This window comes from Anarhichas minor, unplaced genomic scaffold, assembly GCF_050575085.1.
Source record: "Anarhichas minor isolate MPS153535 unplaced genomic scaffold, ASM5057508v1 ptg000136l, whole genome shotgun sequence".
Taxonomy (NCBI): Eukaryota; Metazoa; Chordata; class Actinopteri; order Perciformes; family Anarhichadidae; genus Anarhichas; species Anarhichas minor.
The window spans coordinates 18,959,509-18,980,900 of NW_027466582.1; the positions used below are offsets into that span (position 1 = coordinate 18,959,509).

A 21,392-nucleotide genomic window follows, 5' to 3' on the forward strand; every position below is an offset into this window, starting at 1 on the left:
TACTTATTTCGCTTTCAAGTCAATAAAGTAGTAAAGGAAAAACTAAGTTTGCTAGTGTAATGCATGCACAGAAAACACATTGTGATAAGTGTAACCACAAATATTAACAATATCTGATGTAATTGATCTTGTTTTGAACAATAAGATTCAACAATAATAAAAAGTTCAAAAACATTTATTGAATTTCAAATATATTCTTAATATATTATATATATATATAATAGTACATTGCAAATACATTGCCAATAATTGTACTATTTGCAAATATATAAAATATACTAACATTGTACGTCTAACAATTTGCAAATTAAATCTTTAAACACACTTTCAAATAAATGTAATATAGTGCATTTTCGAGAAATATAACAAAAATATACTTAACAGAGAGCAAAAAAATTCTGATTTAAGTTGATATGGTACATGTATTACTAAACAAAACAGAATGACCATGTTTCAAATTAAAACAACACAGAACACTGAACTATCAAAACAAATTGCACCGCTGCAGACTCTCGCTCACTAAATAGAAACACAAACATGCTCCACATTATGTTCCTTTCTTTTGGTTGAACTGCTCGTTGTTACACTTCCGTCTGATGACCGCTCGCACGTCCGAGGCTCTCGTCTGTGGAAACTCTTGAATAACAGCATCTGTTAAGAGACGAGAAATGATGTCACACAGCATATTCATACAACAGTTTCTTCTATTTTGACCACACAGGAAATCCTGTTGAACCAATATTATTTTTTGAACAGAAAATCAGGATTAATATTGAGGAACTATATCAATATGATATGCCAATATTCCTACCAGTGCAGGTCAAACATATTTCATCACGGGTGGTGTGTTGAACATGTGATCCTGCTGCTTTATAAATCACAGAAGCTTTAAATGATCTACATACGACTCAAGACAATTACCTACCTGTTATGGCCTGCACTTTGGCAATGTCCAGTTGTCTTTTAGGAGGTCCCACTTTCCCAGTCAGGGTGGACAGTACAAGGACCTCCTTTGTGAACACCAGAGCAGCCAGCTCCTGGCAAAAAAGGGTCATGATCGATTAAGCCGCAGGAAGGCCCTCTTTGAAACCGTCACTGTGCTGCCAGCCAAGGCGTGCTGTATATGAGAGAATCAATGGAACACATTAATATACAGTTGGAAGATCTCTCCCTACCTATTAGGAATTAATAGACCTTATTCACATATGAATACAATGTGCTTCATTATTTAAAACACTGCCAGTAGTCTGTACATCTCTCTATGGTGTGGAGGTTCCCACTCTCTACTAATTCACATGACTGATGTGTGACACATGTAACCTAGTAAATCCCATCACTTTATTTCTGACACATTTGAACTTGAACAGCAGACGATGCTGGGGAAGACAAAAGGAACGTGGTGTCATTTTTCTATAGCCCTTACACTGAGCAATCAACATTTACTTCACAATGACAAGTTAAAGCAAAAAAGTTCAGCATTGTTTTCCTTTCTCAAAATCACAGACATGTTCTATATCTATTCAACAGGTGTGAACTGAGTTTTTTGGGCTGTCGCAATGACTTGTTATAACTATTAGTGATATTAGGATCTTAAAACATTTTCTGTAATACAAAACAGTACATGTGGCTGGTTACATTGACTTACCATATACTTCAGAATGAGATGCCCATCATCTTCCTCAAGTTGGATGCCTAGAGGATGGCCGCCCTTGAAAGCGCTTGTCGCCTGTATAAAAGGATTACACTTGTTGAAATATCCCTCAAAACATCAATAATTACAAAAAATGTTTAGAATATATATATAGGGCCTATGGCAGTGGTTCTCAAACTTTTTCTGTCACGCCCCACTTTGGAGGAAGAAAAATGTTCATGCCCCACCGCCCACAAAAAATAGCTTATTGTGGCTGCAATTAACCTGTTTTGCACTGAATATCTTTCTAAGATAATAACAATAAAGTGCAACCTGTGAAAAACTAAACAAAACAAGTTCAAATATTTGGCAATAAAGAGTTTTACTGAGTTTTACACTGCATATCTTTTCAAAACAACAATAACGTGCAATCTGTGCAAAACAAAACAAAATGCTCCAGATATGTGTCACACATATCTGGAGCATTTTATTTTAAATATGAGCTTTAAAATGTAGCATTCTAAAAGTAAAATAGCTGTGATTTAACAACACGTGGGACTGTTGGGACTGTTAGTACACTGGCTGTGGTCATCACAGTGAACAGTGTGTACAGTGTGATGAGAGGGCATGTGAGCCCTTGTTGCTGTACTTCATCTCCTTGGAGCAGAGGCTGCATTTAGCATACCTGCCTTATCAATGTATTTAAAACACTGTGACAGCAGGAAGCTGTACTCACGTCTGTTTAGAACCTCCACCTTTATCCAGGCCCAGCTCCACCTTTATCCAGGCCCACCTCCACCTTTATCCAGGCCCAGCTCCACCTTTATCCAGGCCCAGCTCCACCTTTATCCAGGCCCAGCTCCACCTTTATCCAGGCCCACCTCCACCTTTATCCAGGCCCAGCTCCACCTTTATCCAGGCCCACCTCCACCTTTATCCAGGCCCAGCTCCACCTTTATCCAGGCCCACCTCCACCTTTATCCAGGCCCACCTCCACCTTTATCCAGGCCCACCTCCACCTTTATCCAGGCCCACCTCCACCTTTATCCAGGCGCAGCTCCACCTTTATCCAGGCCCACCTCCACCTTTATCCAGGCCCAGCTCCACCTTTATCCAGGCCCAGCTCCACCTTTATCCAGGCCCAGCTCCACCTTTATCCAGGCCCAGCTCCACCTTTATCCAGGCCCAGCTCCACTCACAGCTCAGCCCTGCGTCAAGCTGCGCTACACAAACAGCCTCCTCTCCCTGGAGCTCTTTGACCTCATCATCTCATCAGTATCTGGGCCTTTCATTCTACTTTGAGTTAAAACAAACAACCTGCAACCAGATCCGCCGGTGGTTTAACGTTAACGAGTGACCGCGTGAACTGAACCGGAACACGGGGGGGCTTCATGTTTCATCACGTTACGTTTTTTCCTCCTAAATCGTGATAATGACGAACGTTAACAGTCCACGAAGTTCCGCATGCAGTGGACGTTAACTTAACCCAGCAAGTATGAACGGTAACGGGACATAACGTAACTTAAACTGTAACGGAGGGAAAGACGGTGTAGACATCTTAACGCTGATTGGCCAAGACTCGACACGTCACATCAGAGATGTTTTATTGTGAAGATCACGACATCACCTTTTCTCCTCGTCTCACTCCAATTTGAGAAACGCTGGCTGGCCAGTTGACCCCCCCCCCCAAAAAAAAACCCTCTACGGATCTACACGATTCACGTGGATGATATATTTTGATTCAAAACAGCGAATTTCGCCGAAAAGCGACAAGTTTGCAGGTAAGAATAAAGTTCTTGAAATAAAAAAATTCTGCATTTCCCCCTGCGCCCCACCTGCAATACCGCCGCGCCCAACTAGAGGGGCGCGGCCCACAGTTTGAGAACCACTGCTTTAAAGGTTGTCTTTATGATATTCTGAACATTAATGGAGCAGTAAACAACTATTGAGAATGAAGTCGCTCTCCCTCTGTATGTGTGTTGGTATCCGGGCTTCTCCTTGTTTTGTGGACATAGCCGGGCCGCCCTGCATGCTTTGTGAGGAATTTAAGTTTTGAAGCTCCTAATTATGGATATTATATGTTACAATGTGTTTACTTATGGAAGTTTAGACCAATAAATGTGTTTGAGTGTCTGTGTGATCAGGTTTGAGGAATATGCTGGAGCGGGGGTTGGGCGAAAGTGTCTGCTTGAGGTGTTGGAGAAGAACAATAGCCCAAGAGCCAAGGGGGGTTGGGAAGTAGCTTCGTGAGGTGTTATGCTACATCCATACTACTCCGTTTCTATTTGGAAGCAGATTTGTCAAATAGAAACGATCTCCGTCCACACGGGAGTTTCAGCATCATTCTCGAGTTGATCTGCATCCACACGGCAACCTTCGAAGACGGACAGCACGTGACCATTAACGTACACTGGGCATGCGCGTGATGGTGTAAACAGGAAGTGGATTGGTTGCTTAGTTAAAAAAAATACGACAGAGTAATAAAGTAGTCTTTAATAATGAAAGGTTGTATTTGATACTTAAGATCTTCCTCTAAAATCTCCCTCTATAAACTCAAACAGACACAGTTCGTGGAACGTTTTAGAAGTTTTATTTTTCAGACTTAGTTACAGCGCTGCGGGTCTCTCTCTCTCTCTCTCTCTCTCTCTCTCTCTCTCTCTCTCTCTCTCTCTCTCTATCTCTCTCTCTCACATCAAACTTACTTTAAAATCAACACTTACACGTAAACGTTTACTAGATTATGGGTCCATAAATGTGGTCAACACACGTCTCTCACTCTATTCTGCTCTTGCTTAGCCATCATGTAACATGTCCGACTAGCTAGCTTCTAAGCTAATTTTAACATTACCGCCAATGGAGAATTGCGAACCGCGATTAGCATTTAATACAACACAAATGCTATACTAAAAGAGCGAATAGAATATATCTCCGTACATCTTTTCATGCTTCATAAATACATACTTACAGACTAAGGTCTCTCAAGGCTACCAAACGGAAGAAGTAAAACGTTAGTGCAGCGTGTCTTCTCATTAGAATCTAAAAACAACGAGGCACTAACTACGGCAAGAGAAGAGGGATAAATACGAGCATGCAAATGTCATTTTTTCTAAACACATCAGTTTCCGACCGTCCACACTCAAACGCAACCCCGGAGTTTTCAAACACCTCCAATCTCGGGGGTGTTTTCAAACTCCTCCGTTTCGGGTGCTCCAAAACTCCGGCGTAGTGTGGCCGCTCAGTGTAAACGTAGCAAAACATGTGTTTCCAAACGTAAACAGAGTAGTATGGACATGGCCTAAGAGGTCTCAACAGGTCAAGAGCCAAGGAGGGGCTTGTTGGACTTCAGCCAATCAATGAGCTGATCGATGAGCTGAGAGATGTAACTTTGAGGGGACAAAAGGGTCTAAAGCTCTGGCGGGTTTCAGATCTTCTGCTGGCCACCCAGGAGGCATACCAGTCTCCTGGGTGGCTCGGATTGGATCTCACATTTCATGGAATTTATATATTTGTTTTCTATCGATAGTGTAATTCAGGTTGTAACTGTTTAGCCTCTGTAATTATTAAATACATTTTTGATTATAAACCGGATCCAGCTGACTTTTTGGCACGCAGCAGCGAGAGACGTGCGGTCTTCCACAGTTCCGAGAGGTTCTACTCTGTGGGGGCTGAAATCTTCCCCACCAAGAGAAGGCCGGAGAGCACGCTCCACTGTTGTTTTACAGTAGAGTTGCTTCTTAATAAATCTACCATAAACTGGTCTACAATTAAAAGTATTTAATCCTACTGAAGCTAATACAATTACAGAATGAAGTACACTACTAACAAAATATATAATAATATGATCCGCGCGGAAAAGCTATTCACTCGCGACTCAGCCCGGAAACACAGATGTTTCCGGGCTGAGAGCCGAGAAGAAAGAGAGTGAATACCTTTCCAGCACTTCCTCTTACAGTTTGAAATCCCCTCCCTTTTGTCCATCTTAATTCCTATTGGCTAATTTCGGTTGCCTCCTCCTGGCGTCAGGCTTCCGAAAACCCTCGCGCGGGTACAACCTGCAAATGTCTGTCTAGAAGTCTGACTTTCCCTTGGCTATTCTTCACAGTTTAATACATTCAATGACTGTCTTTTATGGCTTAACACTTCTATGGTAAACATTCTATATAAAGATTAGGATTTGCAACTTTTGGCAAAAACCTTCACAAGTTTCACAAGCAAATATAAAGGTGCTACAAATTCTACTAAGATACACTTCTAACTACAAATCACTTCTTCAATTATGAATCTTCTAATTATGTATTCCAAAACACTTATAATCATGATTTCTTAATTATGAATCATTAAACACTTCTATTATGATTTCTTAAAACACTTCTAAACCCAAATTTCCTACAACTCCCAACACCTTTAGTCCATGTTCATGCAGACTTGCCGTCGCCATGTTGAGATCTGTTGAGAGGCAATCGATCTGCTGCCAATCCCTTATCTTGCACCTTTAATATTATGCTATTTAGACTATCACACAATAAATAGTCATCTATCCAGAGCTATTTATTCAACCAATAAACAACAGATATATAAATAAATAAAACATACAGCAATCATTTAGCTCATGATCTCAGTTCAAGTGCTGGAGGAACTTCTTTATTGTCCTGGAGAATGCAGCTTCAGTGTGACCGAGTCTGCTTCAGCTTCTGGGGAAACATCACATACATGGTGTTGCATCAGTTTATGGTTATTTATGAGAGAGTGCTGTTGAAGAGGATGATGCATGAATGCATATCCAGTATCAATCTGTTGTTACTGCAGTTAGAGTAGCTGTACTGTAGTTAGCTGCTCCCTGTGGAGAAGACAGTTCACTAACATGGGACACTGAGGACTGAAGAATGTTAGTTCATGTGTGTGTGTGTGTGTGTGTGTGTGTGTGTGTGTGTGTGTGTGTGTGTGTGTGTGTGTGTGTGCATGCGTGCGTGCGTGCGTGCGTGTGTGTGTCTGACACGGAAAATTTGGAGAGAAATTGATCTCAATACTGAACTCCAAAGCATGTTTCATGATACACATAAAACATTTACATATTTGATTTCATAGAAAGCACAAATGCATCTTCCTCCTCACAAACCAATACAACCAAACTTGGAAAGAAAAACTTGTACATGAATGAATAACTTCACCAAAGAATGCTCTGAAGAGCCAACTGGCTCAGTGTGAAGAATAAGAAGCAAGAACAACTTGAAGTGATCACATGTATGCCGAGAGCCAATCAGAGGCAAGGATTTGCCCTACCTCTGCCAAATTGTATATTCTTTAAAAAAAAATGTAATCTTGCAATTTTACTCTTACTCTGCAGAAATATAAGTGATTGACATGAGATGACCGACATTGTGTGAAGTCTCTGTTATCAGAAAACACTAATAATGACTTTGTCCAATAGAGCAGCTTGAGTCCACAGTGGTGAAATGTAACTAAATACATTCAGTCAAGTACTTCTGTACAATGTTGAGGTTCCTATACTTTACTTTCTTGTAAAGTCAGAACTAAACATGGAGAAGCAGCGTTCAGTTGTTCTGCTCCACATATCTGGAACAAAGTCCCAGAGAGCTGCAGGTCTGCTGAGACCCTCAGCTCCTTTAAATCAAGATGGAAGACTTTTCTGTTTGCTGCCTTTAATTGAACCATATTCAAGGATATTAATCACTTTCCTGCATTTCTGCATTTTACTACTGTATTTTATTTCTTACACTTACACTATATCTTACATATCTTAGTGTTTTAATGACTGTTTTTAATGTTTCAATGAATGTTCTTAATTGTTTTTAAATCTCCTTTTCTTTTGCCTTATGTTTTGATGCTTTTAATGGTTTTATGTGAAGCACTTTGAATTACCTTGTTGTTGAAATGTGCTATACAAATAAACCTGCCTTGCCTTGTACTACTTTACTACATTTCAGAGGCCAATATTGTACTTTTTACTCTTCTACACTTACTTGATATTTAGTTACTTTACAGATTCAGAGTACTAAAAATAAATATTATCAACAAATAATGGACGATGTAGACTTTATTGATCCCTTGCTACCTGGCAGTAAATATAGTAAAAAACTGCATTATTAAAGCAATGTACATTGTCATGCATTATTAATTATAACCAATAATAAGTAATGTAGGACTTTAACTTGTATTTATATACTGTGGTGCTGCACCTTTGACTTGACTAGAGTCAGAGATCTGAGTAGGTGATGAAAGGTGATGAAAACACATGAAAACACTCAAAGTGAAGTTTCTATAGAGTCTGAAGCAAACACACTTCATATGCAAAGTTGTCTTTATTGAAAAGCAGGAAATGTGCAGAATAAAGTGACACAGAGACTTAATATTCATCATTCATTAACAGTGTTAAAAAACAATGTGAAATAGTTTGATTCATTTCATTGACATCAGGTTTAACAGTAGAAATCATATACTATTGATACTTTCTGATATTACCAGTAGTATTACAGTAATATAATAATCACATTGTTATATAGTGAAAAAGAGAAAAAAAGTGAAAGAGTCCATCACCAAAAAGATTTAACTGCATTGCTGGACTTTTCTTTCCACTTCAGTGAGTGTTGGGAATTCTCAGCTCTGCTACCATGAAGAGGGCTTTTTGCTTTCACTGATACACACACAGGTACTGAGTGTGGCAACAATCACCTGCGTTGAGATTTTTCTCGATTACAGTGAGACCAGCCTTCCTGTAGTCATCAGCCAAAGCTGTGTTGAGAAGCAGGGCGATGGTCTTAATGGGATCGCTGGATTCCTCCTTCTTGTACCACAGGTACACTTGGTCACCACAGGATTCATCGTTGAGGTTGACATTCACAATACTGTATCTTTGGTCCTGATATTCACGAGACTCCTTGTCACTGATGGAGACTTTCAGATCAGTGAGGGCACGCTTGGGGTCGGTGGTCTGACGGTACCAGATGAAGACCTTGGATCCTCCTGTTCCCTTGTTAGTATTTTCATCCACACGGATGTAACCGGTTCCAAACAGGTCGGCGTCTGATCCGTAGGAATCGGTGGCAGTGATGTCGCAGATGTAGGTTTGTTTCTCTCTCTTCACCCAGATGTGGATCCAGGCCCCTCCGGTCTCGCGGTTCAGATCACAGGCCAGTCTCTCCCAGTCGAAGCCAAACTTTGCAGCTTCATTGTTTGCATCTGTAGTGACATCAATGTCCACTATGGGAGTATCAAACTCTCCAGACCCTTGGTAGGACCAAAGGTAGATGCTACTACCTCCTGCTCCAGCATTGAGATCTTTATAGATCTTTTTGTACCCTGCACTGATCAATCCAGCAGTCATGCCATCGTTGAATGTAACTTGAAGCTTAGTGATTGCTTTTGACCCCTCTTTGTACCAAAGATAGATTTCATTTCCACCTGCTCCTTTGTTCAGATTACCTCGGAGCTGCTTGAAGCCCTTGCCTCTGAGATTTTGCTCCTCTCCATCATTGAGGGACACATCAAGTTGTGAGATGTAGGTGGTCATGGTGGGTAACTGCATTAAAGAAAGACACATCATGAGTAAACAGTTAGCAGCATGACTGTGCGTCTTCAGGTGAGCTCCAATATCATCACTACAAATTACAATATCAGTGCTGAAATATGGATCACCATAATGACATCTAACATAAATTACTTTTTAAATGTGCATGCACACTGCCACCATTTACACTAATCACAGTGAATATAATCAATTAAGATCTGAAATAGAAAACTTTATGTTCCACAACCATAAAACATGACATTCTTGAAGACTTACGTGTCTGCTGACAGTCAGTGATAGAGCGGCAGGAAGAAGTCAGCTGGTCCTCTGGATTCTGTTGTACTCACTGCAGGTCAGCTGCCTTTATATAGAGAGATGGTCTTTCCCATTGTGCAAGTCTTTCCTGTCATGAGTCATATTCCAAAGAAAGTGACATATTGTCAAACCAGAGTGGTATCTTGATAACCTTTGATTAATATCATCAAACTCCACCTCTAAACTCTTGCCAAACAATCACAAAAGCTTCCTTGTTCCACGGCTCATGTGTCTTTTTTGTTTCTATTTAATCGTTTCCAGCTCAACAAAAAGTTGCAGCTGAACAATCTGGACAAAACTAAATGTCTTAATATTTTAAATCTTGTCTTTTCGGAGCAGTCAAACCTTCCATGTCCAATGGCAGACATGGGTAATACATGTGTTTAATAGCCATAAAATGCAACACAAACGCTGTGATTTAAGTTCCAACAAATGTCGTTGGGGGTTGACTCACACTAAACACTCAAAGTGAAGTTTCTATAGAGTCTGAAGCAAACACACTTCATATGCAAAGTTGTCTTTATTGAAAAGCAGGAAATGTGCAGAATAAAGTGACACAGAGACGTAATATTCAATCATTCATTAACAGTGTTGAAAACGGCCCCTTCTACACCCCTTTAGTTACTTTACAGATTCAGAGTAATAATAATGAATATAATCAACAAATCAATAAAGATGTAGACTTTATTGATCCTTTGCTACTTAGCACTATATAAAGTAAAACAACTGCAACATTAAAGCAATGTACATATTGATGCGTTCATAATTATAATTCAATAATATAATTCTTATTCTGAAATAAGCTCTTCTGTGTAATGTTTGCTTTTACTTTTCGTTCTTAAAGTATATTTTGATGTTAGTACTTTTGTACTTTAACTGAAGTAAACTTTTGAATGCAGTACTTTTACTGGTACTTCTACAACAGAGATGCTATAGCTGATTGTTTAGTTATTATCTGTGAGGAGTCATATTCTAAAGTATATAATATCTTATCAAACTATTGATATCTTGATTACCTTTCAGTAAATATCATCAAACTCAACCTCTGAATTCTTTCCAAAACAATCACCAAAGCTACCTTGCTCCAATGCTCATGTGTTTATTGTGTGTTTATTGATATGTGTTCATATGAACCAGTCCAACCTTCCATGTACAATGGGACACATGGGTGACCCTGTGTCTGTTGGACACGTCCTCAGCGGGGCTGCTGGTAAACAAACAGCCAGTTATTTGAAGACGTCTGAAGGCAAAAGTGTTTATTCACCAACGCTCTCTTCCAACGTCATGTTTCAAACTTCTTATCTGTGACCTCGGCTGTCTAAAGCTCTCTACAGTGTTGGGCCCTCTCTGTGCTGCTGTTACCCTTCTGACGGGTCAGTCTCAGTCTCAATGAATCTAATGAGTCGAGCTCTTAAAGTCAATGTCTGTCCTGCTGATGAGATCATAGGTTCTCCTTCTTGTCCTGTGCTGGTCCATCAGAACGCTTTGTGTTCTTATCAAGTGTTTGGTCCAGTTCTGTGTAAGTCACACCTGCTTTGAGAAAGTTAACAACTGTTTTCTTGTTGGGCCAGAATCAGCTTTATTCTTGTTGTTTGCATTCAGCTAACGTGTTAATCATCATGACTAATGATAGTTTGTTCAAACATGCAGCTTGAAAGAAGTCTGAGCTCTCTTAAAAAGCATTTGTACATCATGAGGAACTTCTTAAGTTAAAAGACTGGGTAAAGGATTATCACTTGTATTTATTACACTTTTTATAAAGTTGTCTTTATTGAAATGTGCAGAATAAAGTGATACAGAGACGTAACATTCAATCATTCATAAACATTTTCCTATCACATCCCCTTCCTCTGGAATGACCTTTCTGCTCACATCAGCAGTTGAGGCCTTTAAATCCTAATTTGAAACTCATCTTTTGGTCCTAACCTTCAGTTATTAGCTTTTTCTTTGATTACTTCAGGCCTCTTATCTGTTGCCAGTAACGCAATTATTGCCTGTCTGAGGATTCCAAAGAATCTTTCATTGTATCTGTTGCCATTAACCTTTCAGCAGCTCAGTCATTGTGCAATCGTTACCTGTAGGAGTCATATTCCAAAGAATTGTTATTTTTCTAAATACTGTGTCACAACAGATAAAAGACACCTTGGTTACCTTTAACTAAGCTGTGTGCCGCTCTCTCTCTCTTCTCCCATAAGGAATTCTCAAGTTAATGTTGGTTTTACAAGTAATAAAAGTAAAGCATTTTTTCTTTAATTTTTCACATAAGTCTAGAATGTCCCTTTATCAGTTTATTAAATGATGTCCTACAAGCACATGTCTCTGGTCTCCCAGTTTGTCCTCGTCCCCTCTCTTCACTCAGGCTTAATGGTGCTGGGCTATCTTCAAGCCTTGTGTTTGGCAGGAGTTTGAGGAAGACGCGTCTATCATGAAAAGAAGCAGAACATGAACACACACACACACACATCACACACACACACACACACACACACACACACATCACACACACACACATAAAGACACACACACACACACGCACGAACACACATTTCTTTGGGTGAAATGCACCCTTATTGTGACTCTGCAGACACATTTTAACATTTGGTTTGCAGTTATCATAACATCTGTAACTAGCTGTGTTCTGTTTGAACTCACTCAAAACCAAACTAGATGAGAAATGAGAAGCTGCCAGGGTACAAAGATAAACTACCAAAGACACACCAGAAAAATGAGAGTTAAATATTTATCCTGAACATGAGAATGCTGGATTCACCCCACGTCAACAATCTAATTTATTTACAATAAATAGAGATGAAACTGAAATGGTGTACAGCCTAGCTGTGTAACCGATACCCCCTCCTAGTGCGAGAGAAGCGCTGGAAGACGGCTTGTTCAGTAACCTCTGACCTAGGTAACGAACGCAACCCCAAGATCTACACGCGAGACCGTCTTAGCCTGCTTAGTGAGGCGAAAGCCAGGATAACTTAATAACACTAGCCACCGCCGTATCACTGATTTCAGGCTAAAAACGTCGGCCTCCCCGACAGCCGGATATCAACGGATTTAGGTGTGTGTGTGCAATAGGTGTGGGAGGACTGGAAGTACCCCAGGGTAGACCCGCTCTAAAGGGCCACTGGAGGAGGAACCCTGTGTGGTTGGGAAACTCACTTGGTTCTTCAGGGCAGCTTAAGGACCCTGGCCCTAACACCCCCAATTTAGATGCCAATCTGACCGCTATTGCTTCCTAATACACAACAGCTAATGTCTAATTATTATCATCACACTGCAACATCACATAGAATACGTTTGCAGAGCTTCAAAGTCAATCTGAGCCAACCAAGTTAGTGAATCACAACAATGCTGAACAACACCATCTTAACCTTAGCTTGTAACAGGAATGTCATTCAAAATGTCATGTCTGATTTATTTACCACTGTCAGCCTATCGCAGGGGAAGAGCACTCTTACCTTTAGGAGACTACGAGGACCCCACCAGAGATGAGCAGCACTGGACTTTAGTTGGAATGCACAAAATACAAAACACTTTCATTTGGTTTTCACAAAAAGCAAGTTCAAATATTACAGAAAGTGAATATCGGAAAATGATCTAAAAGTTAATACAAAATGTCAAATGTCTAGAGCATGAACCCTCCAGAAGTCATCAAAAAAGCCTCCATCCTTTGTTGTCTCCTCTTATACGCTTCTCCTTGGCGCTTCCTGCAACCTCCAGGTCCATATCGTGTAGAGAACAGATCACTCTCAAGTCATAGTGTGGATTACAACACCATCTGGTGTGCACACAGAGGATTACTCAAATAGTCCCTTACATGTGGAGATGTGGTTTGAAAGGTTTATTCTGGACGATGTCTTTCAGGTGAAATGCACCTTTATTGTAGTGATTTACAATCCATGATCTCTCTGAAGCGTAATAGAAGATAGTGGAGCAGGGAGGAAGTTCTGCTGCTGGTGGATGAGCTACATCAGAGAAATCATATAATATTTAAATATATAGTAGACCAGGGGTATTTCATTCATATTCAATGAGGTACATTTAGAGAGAATCTCCTCATGCAAAGGTCCAGAACATCACAATAATGTTTAACTTGTGCTGAATTAGTCCCATATATATTGAAGTAGACAACAGTTCTATCAACATCTGTATGTAGCCAACAACTGACTGTCAAATCAAAGAAAGAAAGTTTGATTGAATAATATCTTAACAATATTTATTGTCTGTTTTTTTGTCAGCAGTGCAGTTTAAATGCTTTCGGGCTTCAACAATTTTCAGACGGGTAGTCTCCCATTTCTTAATTTTCAGCAATTTTTTACAATTCATTTCAGCTTTCAGCATTCCAATGCATTTTCTAGTTTTAAATACAATCTCGCTTTAGGTCCAAACACTGACAATGCTCCATAAATGGGGAAAATGGAAGATTTCAAAGATACCCCTCCTTTTCAGACAACTAGTTGCAATGAAGGTTGTATTTGGGAGATGACTATAAAAGATGAACAGCTTCCAACCCAACACACTCTCAAGATTTTTTTACAAAAGTAAAAGTCTGGCCAAAACAATTTATTCTGATTTACAGTACTTCAAATTTTGCATTTTTACTCTACATGTATTCATCTGCTATAGTTACTAGTTACTTTTATGTTACAATAAAAAAGACTATCGCCATCAGCCACTGTCATTAGAATCAAATGTATCCTCTCTGGACATTGGATACATGTAGCTAATTCCATAGCAATCCACCCGATAGATGTTGAGAGCCACAATGCCGCTAGCGTTAAGCTATATGTGTTATCAACTTATAAAATATGATATATTATTATAGATATTATAACCCTGCACACCCACGGAGGTGTTTGCAGTTATTGTGTCTGATTAGAGATACTAATGTTGAAGGAGCACTAAGCTATTCTGGGATTTATGTGAGATCACCAATCTCCATGTACAAGCTTTGGGGCTTTCTTTCTGTATGTGCTGAAGATAAGATTTGAAGCTGCAGGCCTTTAAGGTCAGTAAGCACAGTGACACCTGTGCTCCCAGTTGACCGCACAAGAAAAATCTGCGCTGTATAAATATTCCGTGCAATAAAAAATGTCTGTATATATAATATTTTTAGTTATTGTGGATTTTTACTTGTTTAATATTCGTTACCATTTACACTTGTTTTTACTATGTCTCTTGTTTGCACCATTTACTATGCCGCTGTAATCCTGTACATTTTTCCACTGCGGGACTACAGTACAGAATCAAATCTCAGGATGCACTTTGTCAGACCTCATTCATCTTCCCCTCCCCAGAGAAATAAGGAAACCAAAATATCATTAAAAAAAGTTTTATTCAAAACGGATATAAAAGTACGGACAAGCAGAAAGACGCTACTGTGTAGCTGCGGCCGTCGGCCAGGAGGGAGCGGTCGCCCTTGGCCATGAGGCCGCCGTCGGCCAGGAGGGAGCGGTCGCCCTTGGCCATGAGGCCGCCGTCAGCCAGGAGGGAGCGGTCGCCCTTGGCCATGAGGCCGCCGGCGGCCAGGAGGGAGCGGTCGCCCTTGGCCATGAGGCCACCGTCAGCCAGGAGGGAGCGGTCGCCCTTGGCCATGAGGCCGCCGTCGGCCAGGAGGGAGCGGTCGCCCTTGGCCATGAGGCCGCCGGCGGCCAGGAGGGAGCGGTCGCCCTTGGCCATGAGGCTGCCGTCAGCCAGGAGGGAGCGGTCGCCCTTGGCCATGAGGCCGCCGTCGGCCAGGAGGGAGCGGTCGCCCTTGGCCATGAGGCCGCCGTCGGCCAGGAGGGAGCGGTCGCCCTTGGCCATGAGGCCGCCGTCGGCCAGGAGGGAGCGGTCGCCCTTGGCCATGAGGCCGCCGGCGGCCATGAGGGAGCGGTCGCCCTTGGCGCCGAGGTCGCCGTCGGCCAGGAGGGAGCGGTTGCTTTCAACAAGAACGTATAGGTGGACAGCTGATGCCTCAACATCCACTTCATTGGCTTCCACTGTCACTGAAATAAAGACATTCGATTAATAAATTAAAATCTAAGAAGTGATTTTCAACTTCTGTAGACTTTTACAGTGCTTTGAGAATTCTCTGTTCATAAACTTAAAGCAAACAATTGCTCTTAATATTTGGCTTTAAAGATTTAAAATATATATGTTTTACTACAACACGACAGTACATACACCTCTCACGGTGTCCAATGATAAATACGCAGCAACTGTATACCTGAAATCTTATAGTCAATGTAGCTTAGACATTTCTTTGGAATCCAAACACCGAAAGACAGACAAAGCATTAATGAAAACTTAACTAATCACATTATGACACCAGGAACCTGAGCCGTACACAAACTTGCATTTTTCCAATAGGGTTAAGCAGAACCTGCTCACCTTTTTTATACTTTCGCACAGACATGGCCTCATGTGAATGGTGAAGTGTAAGGGCCTTCTTTAATTTTTTAACAAATGCTGTGGAGGCGGTCAAGGAGACTGGTTTTATGGGATGCAGCTCCTGGAGTGTACACCCCTCCCCTGTCAATCACAACAGAGAGCGAATGAGGGATGATGCTTGAAGAGAGGAGGAAGGCAGATATAGATGAGACAGAAGGTTTTCACCAAATCTCCCCGTTTATGAAGAGAAAACGGACTAAACTGACCTCCTGGGCAGAGAGTGCAGCTCATTCAGCAAGGTTACGGCTGCTTGTACCAGAGCAGAGACTGTAGCGACATAACCAGGCTCTGTAAACCAGAACAAAAACACAAACAAGATAAAAACAGCTCCAGAAATGGTCAACGTTCATTTTTATTTTTTTTTACTATTTCTTTTGTTTATTAGCGGTTTTCAAATGACAACAAAGACCAAAGTGAATTGAAGTGTTTAATCTAGATTTAAGTAAATGACTCTGACAGGAGTTTAGCCCACTAAACTGCTGTCCAGGATAATTGAAATGCTCGCTTGCGCTTCAGCTCATCAACTTTGTCTTTTCTCGCGAGTGCCCGATCGCTACTGAGCATGAGCAACTCTCAACAGAGACGAGAAGGAAGCGTGACGGCTCTCTCCTTAGCTACTTCCATCATCAGCTCTGGAACAACAACATGTGTTTGATTCTTTTTACCACTTACCAGATCGAACAAGGGAATTGCTAGATGTACTATCAACCCCGCTTACACCGTCCTGCTGCTCTTAATACTCCCTCGGGCACCAAATGTGGATGAATCCACCGCAGGATATAGTCCCCAACAAATGCACGATTTACTCCTGTTTGTGTAAGAAATTCTAAAAACGACACAGAGCCTTTTGATACAGAACACCAGCCTGATCCTTTAACTGCTAACTGCTAAAGCTGAATGGGCCTTTTTCACAGCACTACTTGTACTACTACACAGCAGGAGAAGCACAGGTGTTACTCACAACCCCTAATGAAATAATCATGAATTGTATAATGATATATGTTTCCATTAAACACAACTAGAAGCCTATGTGTACTGTACTTTACCTGCTCCTATGACCTGAGTGCAGATCTTTGCGTTGGGTCGGCCCTGCGTGGGATCTGAACCCTCTGAGCAGCCCTCCCCAAAAAGTGTCACGCTGAAACACGTGTCTTCTATCTGAGGGAAGAGAAAGAACCGAATGGGCGGACAAATCCATGAAACTACTGCACAACAAAGTGAGCAGCTAAACACAGTGTAGGAAAGAGACATCTGGTATATCTTCTTATGTTAGGGTGTTTTTGTATCCCTCCTAGTAGCTCATAGTTGACTACTCACATTTAATTTGACACGACATTAAAGCACCTAAATGCTCTAAATCCATACTTACCCCGACCAATCAGGGACAGAAACACAAATAACCAAAACTGTTGCTAATTCTGTTGGACCCCATCACTCAATATGAGAACATGATTAAGAAAATAGGTTTTCAGGGCCTTTAACAACACAAACTTAATGTTGCTGGCTTTCCTTTCACTTGGTTACTGCGGCCGATGTTTAGCAGCCATTTCACAGGCTTTCAATTCATCTCAGAGTCCCACAATGATACAAAGAGCACTAGTACAGTATTTATGTCACCTGCTTCAAGGTTGGACCAGATTTGGTGAACAAGCCAAAGGAGAAGAGTGATGGGAACTTTAGGAAAGACAAAGAACAAATATATCAATCATACCAATATATCAATACATATACTGTATATTTAAATGTCACAAAATGGTGCTTACAGCAGAATGATATGCTAAGTCTGTAAGGACCATTTACTGACTCCATTGACTCTCCATGACTTGCAGTGCTGACAAATGAAGCATTAAAACTGTATAATTCATGTTGGTTAGAGACATTTCTACGCTCACAAGCATCAAGTAGTACAACAGTAGTACAACAGAAGTACAACAGTAGTACAACAGTAGTACAACAGAAGTACAACAGTAGTACAACAGAAGTACAACAGAAGTACAACAGTAGTACAACAGTTGTATAACAGTTGCTGCATTTAACGTGAGTAGCTTTGGGTAAGCCTTTCAGCTAAATACCCACACCTAACTGTGACATTCATCAGCGTTTAAATGCCTGGAATAATCCTAAAGCTGGAGTTTGGGAAATGTTTAACTTTAACTACCACCACTGAAATAAATAATATTAAATAATAATAATAATAAAACACAGCGCGAGTCCTTGTGTTGATTTTATCTTACTGGCGACCGGTGTTCCTCCTCGTAGAGGAAACTGTCACGATCAGACTTTTCCTTCTGTGTTCTGTGTGTGTCTTTGTATAGCTCCACCCTCCTCACTCTACCTGTCAGCCACTCCCTCAGCACCAGTCTAACTCCCTTCACCTGCCTCTGATCACTAATCAAGCACTCCCTCATCAGCACAACTCTCCTCACCTGTTCTAGCCACTATTTAAACCCCTGCCTCTCAGTCACTCACTGCCAGATCATTGCCATGTCTACCCGCCAGTTTGGCTTGTCCTGTTCCCCACGTCTGCCTGCCCTGCCTCGTCCTGCTGGATTTCCCCCCTTCGTCTCTATTCTCGTCCGTGAATTCCCTGTGTGTTCTTGTAAGTGTCGTGTGTTCATTAAATTCCCACTTCCCTCTACTTCTGGTCTGGTCTGCGTTTGAGTCCTCCATCATGCCCCGTGACAGAAACGCTGGGTTCTCTACTGAGGGGTCAGAACCCATGAATGGGATGGCCTACTGCTCCATCTCTCTGCTGAAAAACACAAACCCCCTGGACGAACACACACACACCAAATTACAAAAGGAGGAAGCACAGTGGTCAACGCTCACCATTTACTCATTTAGTGTATTCCAGCTCATTTTATCCCCCCCCCCCCCCCCTGCACCACATGTTCATTACATTAAATTAAATATACTTGGTGAGGATTGCATTTGCTGAAATGAAACTATATTAAAAATGATTAAAAATAACTCCATATTTCACTCTGGAATCAAACTATTGAAACGAAGGTCAGGCGTCAAAAAGATGCATCAGTTTCAGAGGGAAATCCCTCTCTGCTGTACATTAAAGAAACACCTTCCTTCACTAATCGCTGCCAAGCTCCAGACAGTAATGGCTCAGTTATAGCCTCACCTCTTTTTGACTTTGGCTCCCACCACAGGCAGCGGCTTGTGGCCGAGCTTCTTCCTCAGCTGGCGGAGGGATCCGCTGTCTGCGGAGCCGTACACGGCGAACCGCTAAGTGGCATCGTGGCCATCCAAGTCCTGCAAGGGGGTTGAGATGGCTTTAACCTGGGTCACGGACAGCGCAGAGGAAACCAGTGCTATCCAAGAGTCCCCTCCGTACACACCAAAGGTTTGATGTGAAGACACGATTCATTTATTCTGACTGACAGTTATGTGACGTGAGCATGCTGGGGATGGCTTTGCTCACCTTTAAAAACAGGACTGGCACTGCAGCCAAGTCAGTTAAAAGACTGAATTGATTAATTACTTAATCTAGTTACTACTAAAGAAAATGAATATATAAGCATCAGGTTTTAAAAGTGAGTGTCTAGTGTTGTATTCCTTTATATATTGAGAATACTGGAATGTTTAACTTTTTACCGACTTCATTGAGTAAACCAGTTACAGGCTCTATGGTTCTCAATGGCTGACTGAGCCTTCTGTTTTTACCTTTGAACTGCTTCTGTGTGTAGAGAACACCCAGGTCGGCCGGTACGGAGTCGAAGCCACAGCTGCCGATCACATCCACTCCCCTGTCCAACGCCTTAGTGTGGTGCTCGAGCTGCATGCGCTCTAGGAACTATAGAGGATGGATACACACACGTACACACCAAAACTAAATGCACCTGAACCGCCACGCACAGAGAAGTCGATATAGTCCGTCTACTTAAAGATGAGTTATAACCGAGCTATAATACAAAGTAACACAGTGAATCAACACCTAAAAAACACAGTGGACATTTCTTTTCCTACCTGAGGCTCCCCACAGATGTCTATGTAGTGAGCTCCATTTGCTATGCAGGCTTTGACCACTGGTTGGCCATCAAACCTGTACTGAAAGGACAAAGAGCATAGAGAGAATAGTTTCTACACAAACCACAATATTTCAGTGTTGTCGGTTCGAATCCAATTCACAAACGTGTGTCAAATGTCATCTGAAAGTCTCCTTCGCCCCCCTCCCTGAGACAAAGTGTGGATAACATACTTACAGGGCCCACACAGTTGAGAATCACCACGCCTTGTTGGCACATGATGGCCAGCGATTCCTCGACAGACACATCAGCAACAATGATTTCAACGTCTGTCCTCAGCTCTGGCATAGCTGTCAGAGGAGAGGAGATATTTCTGTAAATGAACAGTGGATAACTACACAGAGCCCTCACCTCATTTGTGGTACTCTATGTGTTCATGTCAGACTTTAACTGCAACACCACATATACAATACAGGAAGTCTGTGAAGCATTATTGAGCCACCTTTATTTCATGGTCATTAAAAGCAAAGCTGAAAATATCAGATATCTTTAATATATGAATGTAATTATTTCTAAATGCTTATTGCTGCATATCAGCTGTCTCAGTGCTCTGGTATTACGTTGAGAGGGGCGCGTGACCTGTCCTCAAATACAGTGAACTACTGTGACTACAGCATAAACTAGAAAAATCTCCCTTTCTCATTGTAAAGTGACTTTGCTGGACTGGGTCAACTGTGAGCTGCACCGCTCAATAACCAACTGTCCATCCAGAAAGCTCGTTAGCTGTTTCGGGGCAAAACAAGACATTTTATTTAGGGCTCAGGTTCAAAATTGTTCATAATTATAGATAATTATTGTTTAATTTACATTATTTATTATGATTATAGTTGTATTATTTTTAAAGATTTACAATGTACATGTGTTTATTCCACAGGTGACGTTATGTTATTCCACATTTATTTAATATTCTAACATATCCAATATCTAGGGCACGATGCACTCACTCAACTACAAACTAGAAGAACAAATCCCCCAAAAAGCCTTTCGTTTTTTCGTTACCCCTACCCGAGGTAGAACAAAGCACAACCAGGTTTTTCTAACTTTAATGTGTCTAGTTTTTAAAGAAATGGACTGTTGTATGAAATATTTTACTGCTAAATGAGTTTTTTTGGTTGATGTTTGGATTCTCCCCAAAACCGCAAATGTAGGCTTCTCCAAAAGGGACAGCGTCTGCCTTATCACATGTATCTCTGGAAACAATGATCATAATGTCACCAAATGTGAACTGGATGTTCACGGACAGTTATTGCATCCAATAAAGCAAATGTTTCATCCATACCTCTGTTCATCTTTGAAATGTGCACAGTTAAACAAACATGAATTATAAGCAGAACGTGAATAGGAAACTAAAAATCAAAAATCCATGTGTATATACGTATGTCTGTCATTATCATAGTAAGGGGACTGATACTGATCACAAAAGAGTCATTTATATACCAAAGACTGT

The 21,392-nt window shown here is 41.2% G+C and overlaps 1 long non-coding RNA gene and 1 pseudogene across 1 annotated transcript; both read right to left on the minus strand.

Annotated features, from left to right (window-relative positions):
• Nucleotides 1-20,233, minus strand: part of LOC142942003 (saccharopine dehydrogenase-like oxidoreductase) — a 59,346-nt pseudogene extending 39,113 nt beyond the window's left edge.
• LOC142942335 (uncharacterized) lies at nt 246-1,727 on the minus strand. The gene is made up of 3 exons (XR_012951589.1): nt 1,646-1,727; nt 926-1,117; nt 246-651 (listed from the first exon to the last, which is right to left on the minus strand). It is a non-coding gene; the product is annotated as an uncharacterized LOC142942335 (long non-coding RNA).
• Nucleotides 20,234-21,392: the final 1,159 nt, after the last annotated feature.